The sequence below is a fragment of the Dasypus novemcinctus genome, chromosome 8 (genome assembly GCF_030445035.2).
Source record: "Dasypus novemcinctus isolate mDasNov1 chromosome 8, mDasNov1.1.hap2, whole genome shotgun sequence".
Classification (NCBI taxonomy): Eukaryota; Metazoa; Chordata; class Mammalia; order Cingulata; family Dasypodidae; genus Dasypus; species Dasypus novemcinctus.
The window spans coordinates 51,360,774-51,385,648 of NC_080680.1; positions in this window are offsets into that span (position 1 = coordinate 51,360,774).

Here is a 24,875-nt window from a genome sequence, read left to right on the forward strand (position 1 = left end):
ACAGTGAGACCATGAAACTAATGACTATGCTTGTGAGCCTATATGCCTGAAATAAGAACAAGGCCTAGAGCAGCACTGTGCCTAGGAATTTCCTCCTGACAGCCTTCATGTTACTCAAATGTGGCCAGTCTTGAAGCCAAACTCAGCTTGTAAATGCAATGCCTTCCCCCCAGCATGGGACATGACACCTGGGGATGAGCCTCCCTGGCACCGAGGGATCACTACCAAGTACCAACTGATGATGCAACTAGAAAATGACCTTAAATTAAAGGTTCAATGCGGATCAGCAGAATATCCCTGTCTACATATAATAACATGACTTTAAAATGCTGTTTGACCTAATGTAAGGGGGAAATGGAAAGGAGAAATGAGTTTATATGGCTATGAGTCTCTAAAAAAGAGCCTGGAGGTTGTCAGAAGGATTGCCTTTATGCACAACTGAGCAGAGTCTAAAAGACAGATGAAGTAGATACAACCCCAGGTATTGGTTCCTTTGAAGACTAAAGAGACCCACGGGTTCTATGGTCACGGCAGATGGGGTTCACTGCCATATCAGATGGCCCTTCTTTGGAGCTGATGTTTCTGCATAATGAAACTGGGCTCAGATGAGATCTCTTTTCACAAGACTTTCATGCTACTTTATTGGAATTGTAGTTGGTGTTGGGGTTTAAGATATATTTAGGGGATTTGAATCTCTGGATTGACAATATGATAGCCAGGCCCTGAGCCTCAACAGACATCAGCTCCTACACTCTGATTTATTGGACTCACCCCACTCCACTAAGATGGAGTTGAAGAAGGACAACCACCACACCATGGAGCCTAGAGTGCCTACAACTGAAAGCAGGAGGATTGCATCCAGTAACCATGTGGAATCTGAGCCTCCTCTTGACATAGAGGTGCAACGGACACAACCAATCCAAGGACCTCAGAGAAAAGGTGGCAATGGAGTGGGAAAAGTGGCCATGGTGGCTGATGGGTATGGGGAATGGTAGGAAGAGATGAGATGTGGAGGTGTTTTTGGGACTTGGAGTTGCCCTGGATGGTGCTTCAGGGGCAATCACTGGACATTGTAAATCCTCCCAGGGTCTACTGGATGGAACGTGGGAGAGTATGGGCTATGATGTGGACCATTGACCATGAGGTGCAGAGATGCTCAGAGATGTACTTACCAAATGCAATGGATGTGTCATGATGATGGGAGTGAGTGTTGCTGTGGGGGGAGTGGTAGGGTGGGTGTGGTGGGGTTGAATGGGACCTCATATTTTTTGAATGTAATATTTTTACAAAATGAATAAAACTAAAAAAAAAAAAAAAGCAATGTTTCATGTAAGAGAGTCCCAATTAGTTTGAATGCTAATTTTTCATCAAAAACCATGGAGGCAAGAAAGCAGTGGGTTGAAATGCTTTAAGAGGTGAAAGAAAACAAATGCCAGCCAAAAATTTTATATCCTTCAAGACTTTCTTTCAAAAATGAAGGAGAGATTAAGGCATTGTCAGATAACCAAAAGCAGAGGGAGCTCATCATCACTAGACCTTAACTAGAAGGAATGATAAAAAAAGAGTTCTTCAGACTGAAAGGAAAGGACTACAGACTGTGGTTCAAAGTGGCATAAAGAAACAAACACATGTCTGCAAAAGACTCACGTTAAATTTAGCACTATAAGTAGGTGAAAGTGAAAGCTGGAAAAATTTACCATGCAATTAGTAACCAAAACAGAGCTGGAGTAGCTATACTAATATTAGATAAAATAGACTTTAAATTAAAAAAAAACCAGTTGTGAGGGACAAATACTGTCACTTTATACTGATAAACAGGACAATTCACCAAGAAGATAAAACAATTATAAATATATATGCACCTAACAGCAGAACCACAAAATATATGAAGCAAATACTGATAGATCTGAGGGGAAAAAATGAGGATTAGACATTAATAGTAGAAGACTTTAATATACCACTTACAATAATGGATAGGATATCTAGTTAGAAGATCAATAAGGAAATAAAGACTTGAATGCTACTTTAAACTAGACATAGTAGACATATATGGAACACATCACCTAACAAAAACAAAATACACATTCATCTTGAGTGTACATGGATTATTCTATACCATATTTTAGGTCACAAAACAAGTCTCAAAAATTCAAAAATATTGAAATTGTACAATGAATATTTTCCAACCACAATGGAATGAAGCTAGAAATCAGTAACAGAGGAGAAAAGGAAAATCACAAATATGTGAAAACTAAACAACATACTCATAAACATCCAATAGGCTAAAGAGGAAATCAGAGTTAAAATTCAGAAATATCTTGAGGTGGATGTAAATGAAAATATGACATACCGAAAATTTTGGGATGAAACAAAGGCAGTGCTGAGAAGGAAATTTATAGCTCTAAATGCTTACATTAAAAAACAAGAAAGACTTCAAGTTAGAGTCCTAACCTCAAAACTGAAAGAACTAGAAAAGAACAGCAAACTAAACCCAAAGTGAGTAGAAGAAGGCAAATAAAGATTAGAATGGTGATAAGTGAAACAGAAAACAGATAAACAAATAAAATAAAAATAATAGAGAGACTCAGCAAATCCAAAAGATGGCTCCTTGAAAGATTTTTTTTTTAAATGGACATGCCATTAGCTAGACTGACAAAGAAAAGAACATTAAGGATACAAATAACTGAAATCATAAGTGAAAAGGGAGACATTATTACTGAACCTGTTGAAATAAGAGAACTAAGAGGATACAATGAAAAAATGTACATTGATAAACTGGAAAACCACAAGAAATGGACAATTTTTTATAGTCACAAACCACAATCATTGACTCAAGAATAACAGAACATTTAAACAAACCAATTAGTAGTAATGAGGTTAAATCAGTGATAAAAAATGTTCCAACAAAGAAAAGCCCAGGCCTAGATAACTTCACAGGGGAATAATACCAAATATTCCAAGAAGACTTAACTCCTAATATGCTAAATCTCTTCCAAAAAATTGAAGACGAGGGAATAAGCCTTAATTCATTCTATGGGACCAATATTACCCTCATACCAAAGGCAGTTAATGATACTACAAGATAAGAAAACTATAGGCAAATATATCTTAGGAATAGGGATACAAAATACTTAATAAAAAACTAGCAAACTGAATCTATCAGCATATTAAAAGAAATATACACCAGGATCAAGTGTGATTTTCCCATTATGAAAGGTTAGTTCAATATTAGAATATCAATTAACATAATATAATATACCAGATTAACACAATGATATAGAAAAAAACCTACATATAATAATAATAATCTCAATTGATGCAGAATAGACATTAGACAAAATCCAGCACACATTATTCATAAAAACATTTGGAACATGAGGAATAAAAGAAAAACTCATTAACATGATAAAGGACACATATGAAAGACCCACAGCTAATATCCTACTTAATGGTGAAAGTGAGTTAGTTTTCCAGGAACAAGTCAAGGATGTCCACTATCACTGCTGTTATTCAACATTGCACTGGAAGTTCTTGTCAGAGCAATTAGGCAAGAAATAGAAATAAAAGAAAGAAAAGCATCCAAATTGGAAATAAAGAAGTAAAACCTTCCCTAAAAGCAGATGACATCATCCTAAATCCTGGAAAACCCAAAACAAAGCTCCTAGACCTAATAAATTGATTCAGCAATGTATGGAGTACAAGATTAGCACCCCAAAATCAATAATCAGTAGTGGTTTTATATACAACAATGAACAATCAGAAAAAGAAATCAAGAACAAAATTCCATTCAGACAAAGAATCAAATATCTAGGAATAAACCCAATCAAGAATGTAAAGTACTTGTACAGAGAAAACTCTAAAACATTGCTTAAAGAAATCAAAGAAGAACTACATAAATGGAAGGATATTCTGTTTTTTTTATGGGTTGATTGACTAAATATTTTTAAGATGTCAATCCTACCCCAAGCAATTTATAGATTAATTACAATTCCAATCAAAATTCCAAAAGTCTTCTTTGCAGAAATGGAAAAGTCAATCATCAAATATATATGTAAAGATAAGGGGACCTGAATAACTAAAGCCATCTAAAAAGAAAAGTAAATTGAAGGAGTCACACTTCCTGATCTTAAAACTCATTAAAAAGCCAAAGTAACTAAATCAGTTTGGCACTAGTATAGGGATAGACATATACATTATAAAGACAAATGGAATGAAATTGAGGGCTCAGAAATCAAGCCTCACATTTATGGTCAGCCTGTTTTGACAAATGGATAAAGACCACTCAATTGGAAACGAATAGTCACTTCAACAAATGGTGCTGGGAAAACTGGATCTACAGTAAAAAAGAAAAAAAGAAAGAAAAGAAAGGAAGACCTCTACCTCACAGCCAAAAAATTCAATTAAAAATTAATCAAAGGCCTAAATATAAGAGCTAGTAATGTGGAACTCCTAGAAGAAATCATAGAGAAGCATCTTTAGGATCATATATTAGGCAATGGTTTCTTAGCCTTTACAACCAAAGCACTAGCAACAGAAGAAAAGAAATAGATAAATTGGACTTCATAAAAATTTTTTAAAAATCTCTTGTACCTTGAAGAACTTTATCATGAAACTAGAATTACAACCTACACAATGGGAGAAAGTATTTGGAAATTACATATTCTATAAAGGTTTAATATCCAAAATATATAAAGAAATCCTTCAAATTAACAATAAAATGACAAACAACACAGTTTAAAAATGGGCAAAAGACAAATAGATCTCTCTCCAAAGAAGACATACAAAAGTCCAGGAAGCACAAGAAAAGATGCTCAACATCTTTAGCCTTAGAGAAATGAAAACTGAAACCACAATGAGATACTGTTTCACACCTATTTGAATGGCTGCTTAAAAAAATGGAAAAGAACTGTTTGAGAGGATGCAGAGAAAGAGTAACCATTGCTGGTGGCAATGTAAAATGGTGCAACCACTGTGGAAGACAGTTTGGTGGATCCTCAGAAAGCTAGGTATAAAACTTCCATATGACTCGGCAATCCCAATACTCTGTTTATACCTAAAAGAATTGAACGCAGGGCTCAAACAGATATTTGCAAATGATATTCATAGCAGCAGCATTCACAATTGCCAAAAAATTGAAGCAGCCCAAGTTTCCATCAACTGATGAAAGGACAAATAAAATGTGATATGTACGTACAATGAGATATTATTCAGCCATAAAATGGAATAAAGTCCTGATACACACAACAACACAAATAAACCTTGAAGACATCAGCGTGAGTGAAATAATCTTGACTAGGTACTACACGAATGAAGACACACAAATAGACAAAATGCACACAAAACAAGGTGGTCATCATCATTAATCATCAGGGAAATGCATATTAAATTAACATGATTTTACATTACATTCCCACTAGAATGGCTATAGTTAATTAGAATGTCATCATCAAATGATAAAGAGGATGTGGAACAACTAGGAGTCTTATATATTGATGTTGGGAATGTAAAATGATACAAATATTTTTAATAACTGGTACTTTCTTATGAAGTTAAATAATTTAGCTAATTCACATAGTCTATGACTCAGCAATTATACCAACAGATATTTATTGAATAAAATAAAAAACACATGTTCACTCAAAGTATTATATAAGAACATTTATAGTAGCTTTATTCATAATAGCTCCCAAATGGACTTGCCCAAATGCCCACTGGCAGAATAGGTGTGAAAAAAAGTGATAGAGTCTTGTAACAGACATAAAAAGGAGCAAACTGACATGTATGAGTTCAAGCAGGATGGATGAGTCTTAAAAACATTATGTTGCGGAAGCGGACTTGGCCCAATGGATAGGGTGTCAGTCTACCACATGGGAGGTCTGTGGTTCACACCCCGGGCCTCCCTGACCCGTGTGGAGCTGGCCCATGTGCAGTGCTGATGCATGCAAGGAGTGCCGTGCCACACAGGGGTGTCCCCCATTTAGGGGAGCCCCACACACAAGGAGTGTGCCCCATAAGGAGAGCTGCCCAGCGCGAAAGAAAGTGCAGCCTGCCCAGGAATGGTGCCGCACACACAAAGAGCTGACACAAGATGATGCAACAAAAAGAAATACAGATTCCTGTGCCACTGATAAGGATAGAAGTGGTCATAGAAAACCACACAGTGAATGGACACAGAGAGCAGACAACTGGGGGGGGGGGGGAGGGGAGAGGAAAAAAAAAATATAAATCTTTAAAAAAAGCCAACACATTATGTTGAAGAAAAGCTAAACATAAAACTATACATAATGTTTTCAAGATGTAGTCTAAGCAGGCAGACTTCAGTGATCAGACCCTCAGTCTGGTTTCAAAATATTTTGAATCCTGAAATAAACTTTAACCTATATTCAGTATCAAAGAAAATTTTCAGTTGTCCTTATCTGAGGTGATCAAATATTATAATCCAAATTGTGTAAAAAATAAAGATATGCAGTGTTTGTTTATATATCTATATACAGAAATACACACATATGTACATATACAAAAAACTGGTATTCAGTTCACTATACATTTAAAACTGCTACCAGAGTGATAAGATTAATAGTGACTTTGCTATGTTCTGTATATATATATTAAATTATGTGAATTATATACAATAAAATGGAAGCCTTATAATAAGAATAAAACATAATATAGTTTTTTATATATATATTTTATATATATATAAATATATATTTATATATATAGAATAAAACATAATATAGTTTTTAAAAAAATAGAATCAACTGAAAATGATCTGGAAAAGAAATCAGGGTATAAAGAAAATTGTAAAAGGATTTAATTTTTTTCCATATGAAAAGGGACATATAGAAAGTAAAGCAAAGATAATTAAGGAAGAGAAATAATGAGTCCTTTATATTTTACAGTACTATTGCAACCAGACTTAATACCACAGTTATGATTTCTTAAAAAATATTTCCATCATAAGTAAAGACAACTGAATGATTATGTATTATTATAATCCTAGTGTACACATATCCTGAATGATCCAGATGTGGATCAAAACTGTTTATAAAAACATTCTTCATGTTACCATAGTAACCATAATCTCAATTGTGCTTTCATAAACCAAAGTCTATTTGATTGTTGTCATTCTTGTCTTGGGGAGCTACAGACTCTCAATTTAAAATTTGTTTGGGGAGGGAGAAATAAGCTCTTAAAATCTAGTTCCTTTATTGTGTTATCTATGGGCCAAAATTCTTACATCACCACACATACAATAACTCAATATTTAACGGATTACTCACTAATATATTTTAATTTATGCATTGTTTTAATAATTTATAACAAAGTTCAGCAAGCTCACACTTCAGTATTTGTACTAGTATATGTGGTTGGTCTCACCTCTCTCTCTCTGTCCCTCCCCAAACACTGAAAACAAATTACCAAATTTACAAATGGGTCTTATTTATGAAGATAATGTTTAAATTTGTGGTATGTGGTTTCACTGCACACTCTAAATGCCGAAATTACTAACATATAAACCTAATCATACCATTCCCTATTTAAACCATTGATGACTCACCATTCTGTTCAGATAAAGTCCAAAATTTACAAATTATCTTTTGCTTCTAAATCTTCTTCCTTCTTTTCAATGACTGTATCCTATTCCTTAGGACTCAGCAGGATGTAACCACCTCTGGGAAATCTCTCCTAAATGACCCATCATTAACAAGGCATCCATGGTTGTTCCTCTTATTCAATTGGCAAAAATGTTCAAGAGCAAGAAAGGAAAATTTAATCTTTTCTTGGTTTTAATAGTCTCCATTTTATTTTCCTAATTAAAGATGGAAGCTGAAAGCAATAGGACTTCTGGGAGACATTACAGATAGCAATATTTCTGCCAAAATTAATAATAAAATGTAGCAAAGTCTCCAACCCAAACAAGGCTCTTGAATAATAGAATCTATGAACAAAGGCCATGGCAAACGCTTACAGAAGAAATGCATGTGTTTTTGAGATAGCTCTGTGTTTGGCATTTTCTAAGATTGGACTTGGTTTCATTCAATTAAAAATTTCATATCATGCATCTTGAACAATATTTATGGCTGCATAATATATGGAGATGTTTTACAAATACCCTTATCCTCTACAATACAGTGTGGAAATGCTGATCACTTCAGAGGTCTAGGTAGTTTGGCAACATGCAAAGTAAATTTTTTGCTGTGGAAAGAAATCTGTTAGTAGAGATCCAATATAGCTATTGCCTGGGAGCACACACTGATGCTAGTTCAACCAGTCTAGGCTAAATTTTCAGCTGCCATAAAATCATTTCATAGCCATAGAATGAATATCTAATCTGTTAGAAATTTATAACAGTATATATATTGCTTGTCTAACTGAAAATATCAGAAACAGAACCAAGCTTTGCCTCACTCTTTGACAATCAAGTGAAAACAAAGGTTTTTATGAAATTTTAAAGGTGTCGAAAATTAAATAAACAAATAAACAACATTAATGACACATCCCTTGCTTTAATTTCTTGATTTAAATTAGTTTAATTTTCATAATGAAAATATAATTATATTCTCATATGTTACAATTTTTCCTAAATGCTTATTAAATACTTAAAAAATATATTAAGATTTTTTTCATTTGCCTCAGTCTATAATTTAGATAATTATATTCAATACCAAAGACCCATTCCATTGCTTTAGACATTTCTGTAATGTGGTCAAAATATTTACTCATATTTGACAAAAAAGCAAAGTTAGACCACTTCGAACAACTATAATTTTTCTCCTCAATGATCAGCAATCAAATACATTCATTGCATTTGGTGAATACGTCTCTGAGCACCGCTGCACGTCATGGTCAATGGTCCACATCACAGCCCACACTCTCCCACAGTCCACCCAGTGGGCCATGGGAGGACATACAATGTCCGGTAACTGTCCCTGCACCAACACCCAGGACAACTCCAATAGACTTGCATATTAATCACCCGAGAACTCCTCAGATGGCAGGAATTCTTAGTCTTCAGTGAACTTTATAAAACTGCCATCTTAATTCTTCTTGATTATTCTTCTCTATCAAAAACATGACCCATTCTAGAGAATGTAGATCATAAACATGATCTACATGAAACTCCCATCCAGAAGAGCAGATCATGACAGATTATGTAAGCAACTCTTAGTCTAGTTTTTATGGTGCCAGAGAGGTTTGTTTCTTCTCATCACCTCTCACTCTAAGATTAGCAAGAGAAATTGCTAAGGCTTATTGAACTCAGGATCCTTCGTATTCAAATAGACCTAATACTACCTAGGAAAGTCATAATTACATGATTAGCTATTGAAAACACAAAAGCCATTGCCTCAATTAGTATGCAAGCTTTCTTGTGACAGAATAAATGTAGAAATCAAAGATGATTGAGCAGGTGTTTATTTCTACTTTTCTGGATATTTGGATGAGGGGCTTAAAGGTTATTTTATAAAGGTTTCTTAGCAAGAAAAAAATAATAACCTTCTTAAAGAGATAAACTATTCCCCTGAAAAAGTATAAAGGTCATCCTCACATAAAGTAAGTCTTTTAATCAAAACAGTTACTTTTTAGTAAGCTGCCACAACTTCTTCTAGCTTATACAGAACATCTAATGTGTTTCAATAAGAATGAAATTTCATTTTCCAATCAAAAAAGTTAATAGCTACCTTTTTTCATTTCATTAAACTCCTTTTGACAAATATATACTGCAATAACAAAACAACACGATGATATTTGAGGGCACGGGAGCATTAATTGACTTATTCAGTAAACAAATGTGTCCGTTCTAAACCTAAATCTTGGGTTTCTGTGTTGTTCTCTCTATGGCAGAAGACCAGATTTCTTGCCTTATATAGTCAAGAAATAAAACTCAATAATAATAACTAGTAATCATTACTGGTTTTGAGAAATATAAGAGGTTTTCATGTATTCCTTCAATGGTGTTAACAATTGAGGAAATTAACTTCTTTCAATCTTTTTTTATTTTTTAAAATAGATAATACCAAAAATCTATAAAAGAGTATTATCTACAAGGGGACCTTAGTGGTAATCACCGAAAGGGCAAAATTCACTCATTCTTGTTCTTTTTGGGGATTTAACTTCTCTTGTCAGTTTTTAGTCGTGTTTGCCTTCACAAATTAATAGGGAGTGGTGGATGAATATTTAAGACAGAAGAGAGTGGGAACAAGGAATTGTGGATAAGGCTGATGAAATATGAGTCAAGCTGGTAGACACTGGTGGTCATGCCTGCCTATGTTGCAAAAACAAATCAACTTCCCAGGAAGCACTGTTTCTTTCCATCAGGTAATAAGCAAATCAAAGCAAGAAGTCTCTTGTGTGATATGCTTTGAACTTTGTGCCATCCCTCTTGTCCTGCATTATATAACAGAAATATTCTTAGTAGAGATTCAATTTTTGGATTAGGAAAGACTTGCTCTCTTCCTGATAAGGGTACCACAAAAGCTTCATTAATGCATCAGCATGACTGAACTTAACAGACTTGATTAAGTTGAGGAATAATGAGACTCATAATTGAAAATTTTTGATGGAATAAAAGAATACCTGGATACACAAGGCTCTGGAGAATTAAAATTACTTGGAAAGCTCTCAAGTTGGATCTGTCACCTAAAATATTAGATAGGATGATGGTCAATGAGAAACAAAATACAGCTATCATTGTCAGTTCCATATACTGTGATTAAACTACTGTTCAAGAAGTAGAAAAAGAGGGTTAAAGTTCACTGAAGACTAAGAATTCCTGCCATCTGAGGAGTTCTCGGGTGATTAATATGCAAGTCTATTGGAGTTGTCCTGGGTGTTGGTGCAGGGACAGTTACCGGACATTGTATGTCCTCCCATGGCCCACTGGGTGGACTGTGGGAGAGTGTGGGCTGTGATGTGGACCATTGACCATGACGTGCAGCGGTGCTCAGAGACGTATTCACCAAATGCAATGAATGTCTCATGATGATGGAGGATATTGTTGTTATGGGGGGAGGAGTGGGGTGAAAGGGGTGGAGGGTATATGGGGACCTCATATTTTTTGAATGTAATATTGAAAAAATAAATAAAGACAAAAAAAGAAATAAAAGAAATAAAACTTATAGAGGAAAAAAAATATGCAAGTCTAAATTGTTAAGTCCCAATACTGTTTTTCTTTTATTCCATTTTTAGAAGAAATCATAGCAGCATATTCTTAAGGAGAAATGAAATACATTTAACTACTTCAATTTTCATTTGTCAAATGACATTCAAAATTTAAAAATTAGGGCCCTCCCCAGTCCTTCTAAGAAGTTCTTTAATCTGGCTTCTGCTTCTCTAGGTACGTAAAACCCCCAGGCTCTGACGTTCTAATATTCCCTGCTTTACCATAAGAAATGGACTTACCTGGGAATATCTCCATAGTGCGCAGTTTCCTCCCATACGTGGCTTCCCAGGAAATTGCTTTTCTCATAGCTAACCAAATACTTATTTTTCAACTGTCTTATTGGGACATAGTTTGGTGGCATTTTTTATCTGCCTAAACTCTCATAAATACAAGTGGTTACAAACCATTTTAGCATTTCTTGACTCAGATCCAACGTTGCACTCATGTATCAGGTAACTCTTACCAAAGTCATTCTGGTCTGCTTTCTCTATTGTTATCCAGAAAACTGTAGAAATCCTCCCACTTCCACAGTCTCATTTAACCAGTTTGGTGGGTTGTTGTTATTGTTTATATTGGAGGAACAGGTAGAGGGTAGCTTTATTTTGTTTTGTTTTTTGTTTTATTTTTTTAATTAATTTATTGAAATATATCACCCACATACAAACATACATAAGCAATAAGTGTATAGTAATAGTTGTGAGCTTACAAAACAAACATATATAATGTCATAGAGGACTCTCATAACTCACCCTACCACCAACACCTTACATTGTTGTTAAACCTTTTTAACTAATGATTAAAGAGCATTGTCAAAATATTATTAGTAACCAAAGTATTTTTCCCCAACCCTCCCTATTATTATTACCTTTATGTCATTTATATATGAACATACATAAACAATGTAGTGTATAGTAAAAGTTGTGAACTTACAAAGCAAACAGGGGGTAGCTTTTTGAAAACACTCCTACCTTAACTAAACCTAGAAATTTGGTGAGTGGGCACTTCCTTGCTTACTACCATATTAATATTGCTTAATTCCTCTGTTTATGTATAATGTCACATCTAACTTATCATTTGTTTAGAGATTTTTGGTTGAATGTCTATAGAATTTTATATATATAGATATCCAATTCTCTATATATTTTATACCTATATCTTATAACAACTTTAATTTTAAGAGAGCTCAATGTACCATGTAGAGCTCAAGGGTAACTAATTTCTAGTGATCAGGTCCTTTTCTCTTAGCAAGCCTGCCTTTAAAATGCATTGTAAGACAGAAAAAAATCTATATGCAAGAAGTTACTCTACATACCACTATATATAACAAAGAATGATGGAAATGGACAAAGAGTCCTTTTCTTAGGATATTTGGAAAATAAATTCAATTATAAAAACTCAGCAATTATAATTAGAAGTTATAGAACAACATGAAGAACTATGTGAGAAAACAATAAATTTTAAAAACTATAATATAAAATTATATCTATATTCTGTTAATTGCATACACATATATTTATTAAGGACTGTTAGGAATCATGGGAAAAATTTAATGTTCTGTATTTGTAAGGTGAATGTGATTTTCTCCCTTTCATATATCCTTGTTCAGTTATAATGTTCTTTGTCTGAAAATTGAGAATTGAAAAGAAACTACCAAAATCAAAATCATATTATGAGGAAATCAAATAATGTCCCTTGTTGCTTTTCAAGAGAATCTTTACTCTGTTAGATTTCTACTTTTAGAACATCAAATTTCAAATAATTAGGTGAATGATTGCAATTGGGAAATTATTTTGTTAGTACCCTATTCAAGTGCTCTACTGTTCTATGACACTTAAGCTTTGTGCTTGGCCTTCATGGTTCCTTATGTAATTCTGATGCTACCCCACCTCTAATCTTTTAAAATTAAAATTGATTTTCCCTCTCAGTCTTCCCGCACCACTGCAGCTCAAAATTTTTTTATTGCAAAGGAAAAAAAGAGTATCTAAATATAAACAGATAAAAAGGTTAACTCTACAGTCTATTAAATAAATGTGCAATCTATTTTTTAATTCCAATCTAGACTTAAGCACAAAGAACTTGTACTAATTTGAGCAGAAACAGCATTTAGCTTTTGTCTTCATGAAAAAATGATCCATAGCTCTCAAAAGACAGACTATTAGTTATGAAGGTCACTCCCTTGTGTAAACCCGATTAAGAACAGACAGTGTCAAACAGCATACTAATGAGAACAACTTAAATAAAAGATTCTTAAATTCTCTAATGGAAGCCAACTTCATGGGGAATATAATTTAGAAGATTATAAACTTGTTTCAAGAAATATGTTACTTTTGGCCTCTGATAATTAAATTACTTTAATTCATTCAATCTAAACTAACAAATTAGCAAAACTGTGAATTCAAAGAAAATCAAAGAGCAATGAGCTATTTTATCCTTCCATCAACCAAAGTGATGACTAAAAAGAATGAGAAACCAAATTATATATAATAAATGTTCTAACTTGAAATGTTGCAAAGAAATATATACCACAATGAATGGATAGAAACTAAAAGCAGTTAAGTAGATCAAAATTATCAGTTTAGTAATTAGATATATTAATAAGTTACCCATTTCAAGAACACAGATTACTAAATTATGAAACATCTACACATGCCTTCATTCATTCATTTATACTTTTATTTATGAAGCACTATGCTAAGAGAGAGGGAAAAAGACTCATAAGGTAGAGTTACTTCTTATGCCACTATCTAACTCACTGTGTAGCTGGGAAAACAGAGACATAAAATATAATTTGCACATAAATCAGTTTGTAGGAGGTAGTAGAATGATCTGGAAAACATGATGCCTAACTTTGTTTATGTGAAGACAGGAGAGGGAATGTGAAGAAGGTATTCTGGGCAGAACCAACAGCTTAGGCAAACTACTGAGATAAGGAAAAGTGAGAATTGAATAAAGCTGACCCTTATAATATAACAGGTCAATTGTAAAACTTCTAGTTTTTTAAATCCCCACACTAAAGAATAAGTTTCATAGAATTGCTTTCTATACCCATAGAAACATTGAAAACATCTAGACTATTAGAAAAGTTGAATTGTCCCTTAAGAATTTCACAGGACTATTGGAATTTCATATATAAAAATTAGTGAATAAGATGTTATTGAAACTAAAGAGCAAAGGATTATTGAAAAACTTTACCATATGTTTATTTCCCTGGGATTTGCTATCCAAAACTTTCCAGAAACATTGTTGTACATTAATTGGTAAAGACATATTTCAAGTCATGTAACCCTAATTTTACAGGTGTAATTAAAGGCACCTATAAAAATTTACCAGGAAGAGAAGTCATCAATCCAAAGTACTCTGAAAAATTATAAGAATCCTTAACCATTGTTGTCTATGTAGAAAAATCCCTTAAAAATGATATTATTGTTTTTATTGAGTTAATATTTCATAAAACACTACTTTTAATACTCAATATATTTATAACTATATGTTTATTTTTGTTTTTTTTCCAAAGGTTGATATTGTTACAGTTATGAATTAGATTTTCTTGAAGGGAATTCCAGTTAATTACTGCATTCATAGAACATTATAGTTTCCATATGAAGGCTTGATTTGGGATTTTTATCCCATAGCAGCAAATAAGATGGCAAGTTGGGGGCCCACTGTATGTATGTAATGCTAATCATGAAGTGTAAGTATAAAGCAGATCATGAAAAACATTTATTGTAATGTTTACTTTATTCTTAAAATTACGAGAAGACATAAAAGCCTTAAAGAAGAGGCTACTATTGTTGGATTAGTATTCTGGGTACATTCCTGTTTAGAGATTGGCTCTAGTGGGCAGATTAGAATAAGGAATTCCAGTTTAGGAACTCTTGTATTCTAATCAATAAACCACAAAAGTATGTACTAGAACAGTGGTATTAAGGAGAAAGAGGAAGACTTGCTCTACCAGTTTTCATATATTATTATAAGGTTATTGTTATTACTAGCATGTAACATTTGGAAAAAGAGTGAAATGAAACAGAATAAATATAGAAAGTAAAAAATAAACCTAGGACTACATGAATACTTCAGAAAAAAGTTGGCACTGCAGAGTAGTGGGGACAAACATGATAATGAGCAAAATACACATTCATATTAAAAAATAAACAAAACTAACAAAACTGGATGCCTACATCATCACACACAAAAATTAATCACAGATTGTCATAGCTCTATATTATGAAAAGGAAAACAATATAAAAGATCAGATAAAAGAATGTCTTCAGAACTACAATGTTTTAGCAAGAATTTCTTAAACAGGACACAAAGAATTAAAATAAAGGAAAAAATACACAGGACTACAATAAAATTCTGTGTTTTAAAAGACAATAAAAAGAGTGAAAAGGAGAATGATATTTGCAACACCTATAACAAAAATAAAAGAGCTTGCATTTAGGATATAAACCCATAAGAGAGACATTCCAATTAAAACTTGGCAAACTACTTGCAAATACTTCACAAAAGAAGATATTCACATGGCCAATAAATAAACAAAAAATGTTTAAATCCTATTGGTAATCAGGAAACTGCAAATTAAAATCACATTAAAATATGACTTCATCCCCACTGGAATAGCTAAAATCAAAACAAACATCCATCCAAGATGGGTATCCATTGCTGCTCCAGGCTGGACCTTTGTCTGACTGAAGGAGACCTCAGCAAAGATATTGAGCAGAAGGACCACTGCAGAGAAGAGATCCGGTTCACGGCGCTGTCAGCCATGACGGATGAAACAGTTGAGGCAGTCGAGGCCATGGAAAAATAACTGGCTCCCAGGGTGGCTGTGAGGGCAGCAGGGATCCTGGGATCTGCAGAGGTCCTTTCCTGGCGCCTGGCACAGCTCTGGTCTGGCTCTTGGTTGGATTCCTCCTACACGATTTATTTGAAGCTTTATTTTACTCCACCCAACCCCGCCCCCTCCATCTGTTGGGGATGCCCTGCTCTTCACCCTGCTCTCTCGGCCAGGAGCAAGCCATGATGAAGCTGCCCTCTTCTTCTCCCCTTGCCTTACAGCCCTGGTGGCTGAGAGAGAGCAGATGCTGCTTGTGGTTTAGTGTCTGTTTGTTTTTTAATTCAATATGGAATTAGAAACCTTTGGATTCATACAAATGGTCTTGGGCCCTTCCCCTATTTATCGCTGGTTTGGTCCCCTGTTTCCACAGCACTTTGCCCCAAGTACCACCCCCACCGACTGGGGACCAGCCCCTTCCCTTGCCTACAACTCTCTCCAAAGCCTTTCAGATGAATACGGAAGAAGAGAGGGGAGGGAACCTGCCCCCCTCCTCAAGCATCTGGAAGGCCCCTGCCTCCATGGGCTTCACTCTTTCCTATGGACACTCTCCCTGACACATTTGTTAAAAATCAGACCTGACTAAAACTACAAGTTTGATATGGGTACTGAAAATGTGGAGGAAAAAGAACAGTTCTTCACAACTGATTGGAGATTAAATTGGTTCAACCATTTTGGAAAACCATTTGTCAATATGTACGGAAATGATCACCTGGAGCCCCTATCACGTAGGGATTCCTCCCCCCAGGTCAGTAACCAACAGAAGTGTGGGCATTTGTACACCAGGAGGCAGAACTGAAGCCAATCAGATTTAGATAAAATGATGGCTTATTGTAGTACTAAGAGTGAGCCCAATATCTAGATTTGGATTCAGTACTGCTACTTCCCAGCTGTATCAACTTGACTCACTTACTCAAACTTTCTTATAGTTTCATTATCTGGAAGAGGGGAATCATTCCACCCATTTCATGATGTTTTTGTGAGGATGGAATTAGATCAGGACTATAAAAACATATCATGATACTAGGTATGCAACGTGTTTCCAAATTAGGTAGTTTTATTTCTGGAAAAACGTGTGGGGTTTTGGGTGGCATTAACTTTCTGAAGGCTACTGATTTCTTCTTAATTGGCATATCAGTCATTAAAAAATATTTATTTATAAGAATTGATTTTTTTTTAACCTAGCCATGTGAGAGAGAAGATTTAGGAAAAGATGATTGCTCTCACCTCAATCTACTTCATGAGACAGTTATGGTTTCTGTCGAAATTTAACCCTTTACATTCATTTTTAATATAATCTTCTGTATTCTAGAACACAGAGCTTTTTACTATATATGAAAGAAAAGTACATTTGTAAGAATTATATACATTAGATACCAAAATATATCATAATCTGGAAATGAATTTTGAACATTAGATACTAAAATATATCATAATCAAATGAATTTTGAACATTAGATACCAAAATATATCATAATCTGGAAATGAATTTTGAACATATGCACATACTAAAAAAAGATTCTAAATCTATTTGAACCTACTCAAGCACAGTATATGAGTAGTTAATAACATATGGAAAATACATCTCAATTAAGCAGTAAAATCTGGAAGACAGATTTTAAAGTTAATTTACATAATCCCAAGCATTGTGCATCTTTTATATTTTACTGACTGGAGGAAATACAGTATTTTTTTTTCTTCAAGTCAGCTGTTTAGTATTTCGTGCTTGTTTGCTTTTGCTCCATGATAGCTTTCAGAAGCACAGTCTAATTTTGAAGAAATCTGGTCAACAGTTATCAAGATATAAATTATTTTTCATTTTTGGTGTTGTCTAGTATCTTGAATGAAATAGGCAGCTGGAAAAACTTTTCTAAGCACATAACTTCTCTCTATTTTAATTGAATGTCAATAAAATTTTCAATGTCAGCATGGGATACAGAAGTGTGGGGTTTCATTAAAACGGTCTACAGGGCATAGAATCAGGAGTTTAGCACTATTTAAACAAATCTCAGCAGGCAGCAAGCAGTGTTCTGACCTGAAGAAGGAAATCTCTAAATCTCTTATCTGGTCTTTCTTAAAGTGTAGTACCAGATTAACAGCATCAGAATCATGTGTGAGGTCTGTGAAAGATACAGATGCCTAGCTCAAATATGATTTAGAGGGACCAGGGATGGAAGAACTAGAGTCTATACTTTTAATAAGTTTCCTAGCTGATTTTTATGCATGCTAAATTGTAAAAACTCACTCTCTAAACTTTTGCTTGGAAGACTTAGATCTTCAGAACTACTTAATAAATCTAAACTTATTTTCTGAGTTGCCTGAGAGAAGTTACTTATCCATATGATAGTTGAATCTACCTACACTCACCTCTATTTACAGCAGAAATGGGTGCCCAGTTCAATGTGGTACTTTTCCTCTTAACTCTTAATTCATTGTCTCAGTTTCATTTTGTTTTAGTTCCTTGCTACTTGACATTTTACCTTTGCCACTTAAGTGCTACGTACTATAGCTTATACTCCACTTATTACCCATTTAGCTACTTGCTTGTCAACCCTCGATGATTAGAATCCTGAACAGCAATAGACAAGAACTTACCCTATTATTGCTTCAAAGTTTCCCAGTTATGGTATCTGCATCTTGAAGCTGGAAGAAATATTACTATACATAAATGTCTAATACAGTTGTGCTTCCCAGGACTGTACTTTTTCCAAAAACAAGGAACTGGTGCATGAAATCACCACTTCCCAGAAAAGCAAAGGTACAATAAATGGCAAAGGAAAAGAACATTTACTTTGGAAATTAGTGAACTGTGCCTCATAAATGAGTGTATAGTCAGAACTGAATAGTTCCACTCAAACACATAGCTCAACACTGTCACTAGACTAGTATGATGATTTATATGAATGCTGAGACATTGTTATTCTGTGTACTGATTGCATTGCAACTAGGATTGAATTGTTTAGCATTATTTTGAAGCTTATAATCACTAGATAACTTAAATTTGTCTATTCCAAATAATATTACATACTCAGGAATTAGTGGACAACTTCTGAGTAGTTCTTTATTTAATTTCAAATATCTGTCAAATGGCTAGTATATAAATTAGATAACACTAAAGTTCAATCTTTAGCCAAAATCTAAAATAGTTGGGAGAGGAAAGTGTATATTTGTGGCGGAGAGAGCTAGAGTTAGACAGAGTGAGAGTGAGAGTGAGAACGAGAGTGAAAGCGAGTGAGAGATAGACTCAACAAACATTTCTAGAGCAAATACCTGGATATCGTGAAAACATAGCCCATTTAAGCAGATAGAAAATAGTTAAATTCAGCAAATTCTTGAAAGGACACTGTTGATTGTGTTCCAGGCAAAATCCACCAAAACCTGTAAATTTCATTATCAAATAATGATAAATTCTGCAGAGTAAGTCCCTTAGAATACAAAAGAATCTGGATTCCATCCTAGTACCTAGTACCTGAGTAATAAGAAAGAAAATGCCAGGGGAAATCCATCTTCTCTATTAATACAATTTTCTGTCCTCCTCTCTCTAATAAAAAAAAAAAAAGATTTTCTCTGAGTAGTAAATTAGTTGAAGTGGGGAAAGAAGAAAAAATCTGAGCTCTGAATTCTGAAACTCAAGACTCTTCGGTGTTTGGAAGGAAGTAGAATCAGAATGAGAAAAATACATTCGAAATGGGGAATTTCCCTAGAATTGCTGTTCCTCTTGAACATTTTGCTACTTTGCAAACCAGTGTTGAATAGGGGACAGCAGGAAATGATGTACAGCATTCAACCTATGGAAGAGAGGTGTGCATGGAAGAAAACAGCACAGATATTCACTGTATATAAAATGTAAGTGATGTAGTGGGAAGATGGCAGAGTAAGGAGATCCAGGACTCAGTCCTTCCACCAGAACAACAATTAAACAGGCAGGAACTGTCTGAAACAACTATTTTGAAACTCTGGAGTCCAGAAGAACACTATTTATCACACAGGGAAGAGTGGGAGGAAAAAGAGCTAATAAATTACAGTAAAGAATAGTGAATTGTTCTCTCTGCATGGAGACTACCTACACCCATTCCCCACCCTCAGGGTAGGCTGATGTGGGATTCAGCTCCTGGCTAGGTTTCTGGTGACAGAAAGGGACATAAGAATCCTCTTTCCCTTCCTAGAAGAAGAAAGAGAGAAATGGGCAGAAGGAAAATGAAAGGAAATAATGGCAGAGAACTTCCCAAATTTAGCCAATCATGTGAATATTCACATCTAAGCAGCCCAGAGAACACAAAACAGGACAAACGTAAAGACAAATATACCTTGTCATATATTGATCACAGTATTGAATACATAGGACAAGGAGAGACTCCTGAAAAAATGCACTAGAAAAGCAAATTGTTATATTTTTGGGAGCCCCAATTAGATCGAGTGTCGATTTCTCATCAAAAACAATGAAGGCAAGAAGGCAGTGGGTTGAAATGCTTTAAGTGCTGAAAGAAAACCATTGCTAAGCAAATATTTTATACTGCTGAGACAGTCTTTCCACAATGAAGGCGAGATTAAGACAATCTAAGATAAACAAAGGTGGAGGAAATTCATCGCCACTAGAGCTGACCTCTAAGCTACACTAAAGGGAGCTCTTCAGACTGAAAGGAAAGGACACTTGACAGTGGTTCAGAGTGGCATAAAGAAATAAACCCCTATGGTAAAAGTAACCATTAGTTAATTAAAATGACAGTATTCTTTTTTTTTACAAGATTTATTTATTTTCCCCCTTCCCCTCTCCCTCTCCCTCCCCTGCCCTGCTGTTTTTGCTGCCTGTGTCCATTTGCTGTGTGATCTTCTGTATCTATTTCTCTTTTTGTCTTATTTTCTCATTTTTTCTCCTGTAGGATGCACTGGGATTTGATCCTAGGGACCTCCGTTGTGGAGAGAGGTTTCCTGTCAGCTGCTCCACCTCAGTTCCTGGCTACTGTTGTGCTTCACCTTGACTCTCCCCTTTGCGTCTCTTTTGTTGCATCATCATCTTGATGCATAACTCATGTGGGCACCAGCTCACTGCACAAGCACTTGGCTTGCCACATGGACACTGACTTGCCACATGGGCACTCGTGGGCCCTCACGCAGGTACGCAGCTCCTCATGTGGGCACTTGGCTCTCCAGGCAGACACCTGTGCGGCCACTTGGCTTGCCCTGTGGGCACTTGGCTTGCCACACAGACATGCTTTCTTTACTTCTTTTTCACCAGAAGGTCCCAGGGTTTGAAACTGGGTTCTCCCATATGGAAGGTGGAAGCCCTATCACTTGAGCCACATCAGCTTCCCAAAATGCCAGTATTCTTGTAATGTATTTTTTGGTACATAACTCCACTTCTTAATTCCTACAGAGCTAAAATGCAGATGCATAAAATAATGATAAATCTATTGGCTTTTGGCCATACAATGTATAAAGATATAAATTGTAATGTACAAAATATGGTAGGGGAACAGAACATTATAGAAAAAGTATGTGGTATATGTGCAAGCTATTGAAGTTAATTTGGTATCAGATGAAATATATTTGTTGTGTGTTTAGAATGCTAAATTTTCACCCCATTGTAACCACAACAGAAATAGATGAAAAATATATCCAGATAGAAAAGAGAAGGCACTCCGTATTGTACAACATAAAATAAAAAGTAAAAAAGTGAAAGCAGGCATTAACAGAATAATTAAGGGACAAAAAAAGATTAAAACATACAAATTCTAAAGAGCAAAATTGCAGAAGAAACTCCTGCATTATCAGTAGTGACTTTCAGTGTAAATGGATTAAACTCTCTAGGCAAAATGCAGAATTTGGCAGAATGTATTAAAAAATCATGGTGTATGGAAAAAGTGTGCCAAATGTATGCTATGGACCATGATTGGTGGGGATAGTCTGATGATATTATCTCATAATCTGTAACAAATGTTCCACCAGGGTAGGAAGTTGTATGGGAAATCTACACATCTGTAGATTGTTTTGCAAGTTCACAATATCTGTAACAAAAAATCATTAAAAAAATAGTATGGGTTGGGGGAAAAATACACCAAATGTAAGATAAAGAACATGGTTGGTAGTAATATTTTGACAATGCTCTTGCATAGTTTGTAACAAATGTTTCACACCAATGCAAGGAGTTGGTGGAGGGGTGATGTATGAGACCCCTGTGTGATATTATGTATGTTTATTTTGTAAGTTTGCAATCTTTACTATACACTTATTGTTTATGTATGTTCATGTGAATGATATAGTTCAATTTCAAAAAAAGTAAAGAAAATCATGACTCAACTATGTGCAATATATAAGAGACTGACATTAAATTCAAAGATGTAAGTAGGTTGAAAGTGAAGGGATGAAAAAAATATACCATGCAAGAAATAACCAAAAGTGATCTGGGGTAGGTACAATAATATCAGATAAAATACACTTTAATTCAAAAATAGGACAGATAAAAGGCATGGCAAAAACAGAGTTGAGGGTTTCTGATGTTGGAATTTTAATGTTGAAGTTTAATGCTGAAGAGTTAAGTTGGAGCCCTGGGAAGTCAGAACACCGAGGAAAGAGAAGCCAGCCCCAGGAAGGAAGGAACCTTGGACCCAGAAAAACAAGCCCCAGGAATATAGGAACCCAGGAAGCCCGAACTTTCGGAGACGTCGACAGCCATCTTGCTCCAAATAAACGTTGGTGAGGGAAGTATTTATGCTTTATGGTATCTGTAAGCCCCCACCCCAAATAAATGCCATTTATAATGCCCAAAAAGCAAGCCCCAGGAATGTAGGAACCCAGGAAGCCTGAACCCTCACAGACGTCAGCAGCCATCTTGCTCCAAATAAACTTTGGTGAGGGAAGTAACTTATGCTTTATGGCCTAGTATCTGTAAGCTCTTACCCCAAATAAGTGCCATTTATAACATCCAAAAAACAAACAAACAAACAAAAAACAGTTATGATGGATAAGACAGTCATGATATACTGATAAAGAGGTCAATTACAGCAAGAAGGTGTACCAATTATATGTGTGTTTATGTGTATATATATATGTGTGTGTGTGTGTGTATATATATATATATATATATATATATATACACACCTAACAGCAGAGCCCAAAATAAATGAAACAAATACCGACATATATGAAGGGAGAAATTGATGGTTCTACATTAATAGCTGGAGAATTTAATAACCCACTTTGAATAATTAATAGTTCTTCCAGGTAAGTGAAAAGATGCTCAACCTCATTAGCCTTCACGGAAATGAAAATTGCAACCACAATGAGATTCCATTTTACACGTATTTGAATGGCTGTTATTTAAAAAAAATGGAAAATAGCTGTTTTAGAGAATGAAGAGAAATAGGAACATTCCTTCATTGCTGGTGGAAATGTAAAATGGTGCAACCACTGTGAAAGACAGTTTGGAGGTTGCTCAGAAAGCTAAGTATAAAACTACCATATTATCCAGCAATCCCGATACCCTGTATATACCCAAAAAATTGAAAGCAGGACTCTAACAGATATTTGCATAGTGGCATTATTCACATTTGCCAAAAGATGAAAGCAACCCAATTGCCCACTAACCTATGAAAGGATACCTACAATGAATACATACAATTTTACAGCCATGAAAGGGAATGAAGTCTTGATACATGTGACAACATGGATGAACCTTGACGAAATCACATTGAATAAAATAAGCCAGACAGAAAAGGACAAGTATATTAGGATCTCACTGATTTGAAATAATTAGAATAAGCAAGCATATAGCATCAGAATTTAGAATATAGGTACTGAGGGATGGAGAAGGGATAGGGAATGGGAAGTTAAGTCTTAAAATGTGCAGAGTTTCTATGTGGAATACTGGAAATGTTTTGGAAATGGATAGTGGTAATGGTAGCACAGCATTGTGAATCTAATTACCAACACTGAAATATATATATATCGGAATGTGATTATTATGAGAAATAGTAGATTACATATATGGTAACAGAATAAATATTTTTTAAAAGTCCGTTGAACTATACTACACAGACAAAGAATCCTAAGTTAAACCATGGACTATAGTTAATAGTAAAATTATAAAAATGTGCTATCAACACATGTAACAAATGTCCCATATCAATGCAATGTGTTAATAATAATGTGGTATATAGGAATTCTATATTATATGCATGATTTTTCTGTAGACCCAAAACCTCTCTAATAAAGGAAAAAAGGCAAGTGACCTAAATTAACAGTAATTTATTCATGTTGCTAAAAAACACAGTGACCTTTCCCAAATCCCTCTAAACAACAAAATTGGAATAAATCAGAGAAGCAAAGAAATTTGGGGTTTGATAATTTATTATTTTAAAGAAACAATGTTGTTCCTTGAAGAGCAACGTATTGTCATAATGTAATGAATAAATTGATAAATGTTACTTTAGGCAAGAATTATATATAATTACAGTAATTTTTCTTTACCATCACATGACTATCTTCCTACAAGTTACTGTAAAAAGCAGTTACCATATGTATATGAAGAATCACATTTGCTGAATATTTGGCCCCTACATATTTAGTTTAATAAAATTAAAAACATTAGTTTTATGAATTGAATGCAATTTGCTAAGGGCATTTTAGCAGCTGGAAATATGTATTAGATTACAGTGTGTTTAATATTTCCTTGACACAACATCCTTAACTAACTATGGTTCTATCTGCTCTGTTTCTCAACTGCAATTATCAAGAATTTTGCCTCTGCCCTCCCTGCACTCTGGTTTCTGCATTTAATACTCCACTGAAACTGTCCTTGGTAAACCTCTCTACTTTCCACAGCAAACTTTAAAGGACTGTTTTTAGTTAGACTCATATACTTGAGGTACTTGACATTGT